The sequence below is a fragment of the Leptonychotes weddellii genome, chromosome 7, assembly GCF_054177405.1.
Source record: "Leptonychotes weddellii isolate Sample4059 chromosome 7, ASM5417740v2, whole genome shotgun sequence".
NCBI lineage: Eukaryota > Metazoa > Chordata > Mammalia > Carnivora > Phocidae > Leptonychotes > Leptonychotes weddellii.
The window spans coordinates 39159247-39164698 of NC_138375.1; the positions used below are offsets into that span (position 1 = coordinate 39159247).

At 42.6% G+C, this 5452-nt stretch overlaps 2 protein-coding genes across 8 annotated transcripts in view; both read left to right on the plus strand.

Moving 5' to 3' along the window:
* The window catches only part of MYOZ3 (myozenin 3), a 381468-nt gene that overhangs the window by 203761 nt on the left and 172255 nt on the right, over nt 1-5452 (plus strand). The gene's annotated exons all lie outside the window — the stretch shown is intronic.
* The window catches only part of LOC102726813 (uncharacterized), a 12205-nt gene continuing 10887 nt past the window's right edge, over nt 4135-5452 (plus strand). For 3 of the 7 annotated variants that reach the window (XM_081826196.1, XM_081826195.1, XM_031036723.2), the window contains exon 1: nt 4135-4445. The gene's annotated coding sequence lies outside the window, so the exon portion shown is untranslated. The other 4 variants (XM_081826198.1, XM_081826197.1, XM_081826193.1 and 1 more) reach the window with 4 other exon arrangements.

Genomic DNA, 5452 nt, shown 5'->3' on the forward strand with positions numbered 1-5452 from the left:
TCAATAGAAACTATGAAAGCCAGAAAACAATGATGTATAGATGTATAGAATTCTGAGCTCTTCCTTAGCAGAGAGAGTAGGGAAAACTGTATCTACTCCATCTGCCTAGAAGTGGAAGTACCTTTATTATTGTTTTTGACCATAGAAAGTTTTAATATTTTCCATAATTGAATCTATTTTTCCTTATAATAGTAGCATGTTAAAGTCTCCCCACCCAAAGATTCAGTACATATAGCCTTTTATTTTTAAAACGTTTATAATTTTACATTTTCATTTTTATGCAGTATTTCATACAGATTAAGGGCATTTACTACAGAGCAGAGGTTGACAAATTTTTTTTAGTAAGGCCGAATAGTGAAGAATTTAGGTTTTGCAGGCCACATGGTTTCTCTCATAAGTCAACTCTACTGTCGTAGAATAAAAGCAGGCACAGACAATAATAAATAAATGTTGCTGTGTTCCAAGAATATAAAGTTTATATACACTAAAATTAGAATTTCACATAATGTTCATGTATCTTGAGATACTATTTTATATTAACCATATTTTTAATTTTCTCTGTGTTATGATGTTTGATCTCCTGGGGTGGGGGTCTTTGCTGGCTGGGGAAACTCCCAGAACTAGTTAATTCCTATTGTGAGGGTGCCTGGGTGGCTCAGTCGTTAAGCATCTGCCTTCGGTTCAGGTCATGATCCCAGGGTCCTGGGATCGAGTCCCACATAGGGCTCCCTGCTCGGCAGGAAGCCTGCTTCTCCCTCTCCCACTCCCCCTGCTTGTGTTCCTGCTCTTGCTCTCTCTGTCAAATAAATAAATAAAATCTTTAAAAAAATAATAATAATTCCTATTGTGATAACTTGCCTGACAGCACTCCTCTAATAGGTAAACCAGCCAATCCCAAGTCCATACTCCTAACCACCTCCTTTATCTAACAGTCACACACCAAGCTAATATTCCCCTGCCCTAAATCAATCCAGGGCCAGGTAATAGAAAATTAAGGACAATCCCAATGTCCCAAAGCCCAGCAGAATTATTCAAACCAGCCAATCCTAAACTGTTTACCCTGCTCTGCCTATCCTTTCCCATGAAAATGCCAGTAAAAGCTATGGTCTGTAGTGCATTTGTAGTGATGAGCACTCGGTGATGTATGAAGCGTTGAATCACCACACTGTACACCTGAAACTAATATAACACTGTATGCTAACTATACTAGAATTTTTTAAAAAAGCACTCAATCTTAAAAAAAAAAAAAAAAAAAAAAAGGCCTCCTAACACTGGTGCTTCTCTCTGTGGCCCTGTGTGATACTATAATCTATAAGAAAAACGTATTTGGTCACTCAGATGACCAAAATATATTTCTCATATATATATGGTATTGTCAATGGTTCCTGGCTCACAGCTTCCAAAAGCCTTGGAATTTCTGGAGTGATAAGGAGCATCTTTTGCCATCCTATTGGTCTCCTGCCCTGTTTCTGAAATTGCTTTAGAGCCATAAAGGTGAAATGGGTGTCTTATTATTCGTAATAGCCCTTTTCCACTACAACTGAGTTTACATTACTGATGTGACTTGTGGAAAGCACTTAAAGATGGTGGCTGGTTGCCAGGGCAACCAACCAAGAATACAGGGGTGAAATTTTCAGTCCCACCCCCTGATCTTTAGGGATGGGATAGGGGCTGGAAGTTGAATCAATAACCAATGGTCAATGACTTAATCAATCATACCTATGTAATGAAGCTTCCATAAAACCCCAAAAGGACAGGGTTTGAAGAGCTTCCAGGTTGGTGAACATGTGAGGATGTGGAGAGAGTGACTTGTTCAGAGAGTATGGAAGCTCCACACCCCTTCTCCATACCTGCCCTCCATATGTCTTCCATTTAGCTGTTCCTGAGTCATATATTTTTATAATAAATCAGTAATCTAGTAAGTAAAATGTTTGAGTTCTATGAGTGGTTCTACCAAATTAATTGAACCCAAGGAAAGGGTGGTGGGAATCTCTAATTTATAGCCAGTCAGAACTACAAGTAACAACTAGACTTGTGACTGGCATCTATAGTTTAAGGAGGAGGCCTGGGAACCTCCATTCTGTAGCTGGTGGGTCAGAAGCATACAATAACCTGGGTTTGTGGCTAGGCGAGGGGTGTGAAGTGGAGAGGGGTGTCAGTCTTGTAGGACTGAACCCTTAATCTGTGGGATCAGATGCTATCTCCCAGGAGATGTGGCAGAATTGAGTTAAACTGTAGGACTCCTGGCTGATGTCACAGAATTGCTTATTGTTGGTGTGGGGAACCCTCTCAGTGGAATTGGGACCCAAAAACTTTGACTCTGCCTCCCATTTCTAGGGCAACTTTGAGTAATATTAAACTTTTCTTTCAATGACACTGACCTCTCTGTGTCATCATGCAGTCACTTTTTATAAACTAAGACCCAAAGACAACTCTATTCTTTTAATTTTTTTCCAGTCATTTACAAATGTAAAAAAACATTCTGTGGTCACAGAGTGCAAAAACAGGCAGCTGCCCAATGTGGCCTGAGAGAGGCAATTTACAACCCATGGTCTACAGCCATTCTGCCTTGCTCTCCCACTAACTAGCTGTGTGTTCCCCAATAAGTGGATTAATCTGTAGGTCTCAATTCCTTCATGCCTAAAATGAGGTTAATAGAATCTGCTTCATAGAGTTGTTAGGAAGTATTAAATCAGTTAATACATTTAAAGTACCTAGAATCATGCAAAATACATAGTCTCAGTGATTTCTGACACCAACCAGCTGGAATTGGGCCAAACTTCACAGGTCTTCATAAGACTGCCCTCACTTCGGTCACCAGCCAGAAGCCCAGGAGTTCTCAGGGCCCCACTCTGGGCTACTCTGGCTAGTGGGCCAAAAATCCAGGAGTTTCCAGTACCCCCTCTGATACTTTGATAATTCACTTCAGTGACTCACAGAACTCAGGAAAGCACTATACTTATGATTACAGATTTATTATAGCATTAGGATATGAATGAGAACTAGCCAAAGGGAGAGACTCATAGTGTAAGATCTGAAAGGGTTACAAAAGTGAAACTTCTGTTGTTCTCGCTGTGTTGAATCAGGATGTCATACCCTCCAAGCACATCAATGTATGACAATACATATAATATTGCCAACCAGGAAAGTTCACTTGAGCTAGATGTCCAGAGTTTTTATTGAGGTCTCATTATCTAGGCACTAATGACTGAATCACAGGCCTTCAAGCTGAACTCAATCTCCAACCCTGCTTCACTCCCCAGAGGTCAAGAAGTCCTCCAAATGTATCTTGTGATGCTCCCTTAGGCAGCACGTATACAAATGTATCTTGTGATTCAAAACCCCAACTCTCTAGTCACATGGTCTTTGTGGAGTGGCCAGCCCCTACCCTGAGTCATCTTCTTGGTGTCAACTATCCAGGGACCCACCATGAATCATCTAGGTAGGATGAATTATCAGGGCCCACCAGGGATATTACTGGGGAAATTCCAAGAATCTAGAGGCTACCCTTCGGTAACCAAGGACAAAAATCTTTATTTTGCCAGCCATATTCTTTACTCCAAGTAAATGCTTTATAGGTATTTCTTTTTGTTATAACTTTTAAGCCATATGGAAACTGGCACAACGTGGAAGGTGATCATCCAAAAAAATATCTATGGACACCTACCAGGACACTGATTAATGTTGCACTAGATCAATCTGGAGCAACAGTGTCTTCATAACATCGAACTGCCCTGTGGAGGAAAACTGTCCCTAGGTTTTTTTCCAAGTTTTTTTTTTTTACTATTACTCAGACGAGTTAGCTACTGGTCTTCATATTTGTGTAATCGAAATTAATTTGTGTGTTCTTAGAAAATATGCCATTGTTAGCTTTGATTTACAGGCATTCTAGTGAAATCTCTGAGACGTATTTCCCCTTTGCTCAAAACGTTATACTCACAGGTCCATTCAGAGAAGCAGAAAGGCTGAACACAAAAATCCGAAAGGCTTTGGGCTCAAACTGAAATTCCAGAGTTAAGTCCTCAAACCTTTAGTGAAACGTGCTCAGGCCTGGTAGAATTCTCGAAACATTGTAGGTCTTGCCTCTATCGCTAGGCTCGTGGCTCCGTGCGCGCGCGTTAGACCTTCCATGTGGGTCTTTTTGGAGGAAGGGCTTGGAAACCCGGGGGTGGGGGGACCAGGGGTGCAGTGCTGAGATCAGGTGCAAAGCGCCCGGACGCCCTACGCGCTCCCGGCCTCTCGCTGCGCATGTACAGCGTCGCAGCGCAGGCATTCTGGGAGATGTATTTTGCAGTCGAAGGCAACGGGCTCCTGCGAGCCCCGCGCGCGCGGCGCCCTCTTCCGCGCATGTGTGCCCTTCCTGTTCTCACCGCTGTGCCCCGGGGGCGGGGGCGAGTCCGGAGGCTCTAAGTACCGCACCCGGTTGGTCTTCGTCTGGGCTGGAGGTGCGCCGAGGAAGTGGGCGCGGTCTCGGGGAGGTGGGGGAAGAACAATAGGATTCAGCAGGACTTTGGAGTAGGCGTGGATCGGGATGTGTCAAAAGTTACCCTCCTCAACCTGGGTCCGTGAGCCCGGAGTGGGCGGGGTCCCGGGACTGCGTTCTTGCTGGTGTCGCGCTTCAGGTGTCGTGCCTGGAGCGCATCCGGCGCATCCAGGGGTGCCAGTGCGCGCCAAGTGGTGGACACCAAGGTGAGGAGCGCCCTCCGGGGTGTGGAAAGAGAACCAAGCTTTACTGAAGGTCTGAAATGTTCCAGGTGGAGTGCTACCTGCTTTTTCAAAGGCATCTAACCTTTAACCCTTACAGCAACTCTCTAAGTCAGCTTTTCAAACCATCGGCTGCAACCCAGTAGTGAGTATGGGTGGTGAAATCTGTTTAATGAGCTAAGACTAGTATTGTTATTTGCCAGTACTTTTAGGTCGGATATAATTTACACAGAATGATTTGCATATAATTTACAGAGAACAAAAGTGTAAAATTTGTTGATGCACACATGTAACTACCACCCCATCAAACATTTTAATCCCCCAGAAAGTTCTGCTCCATTTTAGTCAACTCCTCCCCCCACCTGCTTAAGAACCAACCAGTTTCCAATTTCTATCTCTATTGGTTAGTTTTGCCTTTGTAGAACGTCATATGAATGGAATCCTACAGTAAGCAGGCACTTAAAAAAAATAGATAAAATACTGTAAAATAGCACATGTGTATTCCCTTGTGATAAGGATTGTTTTATGAAATTTACTACATATAACTGTATTTTTTAAAAGACTATTTATTGGGCATCCATGAACCGGACACTGTTTCTAGTGCTGGGGATACAGTACTGAATATACAGTACTGAATCAAGCTCCCTGCCTTTATGAAATCTTAGTTTTAGTAAGTAGAGACAGTCAGTTAACAATAAGCATAATCATATAGTATATTAGATAGTAAATTATATATTAGAATTTATAC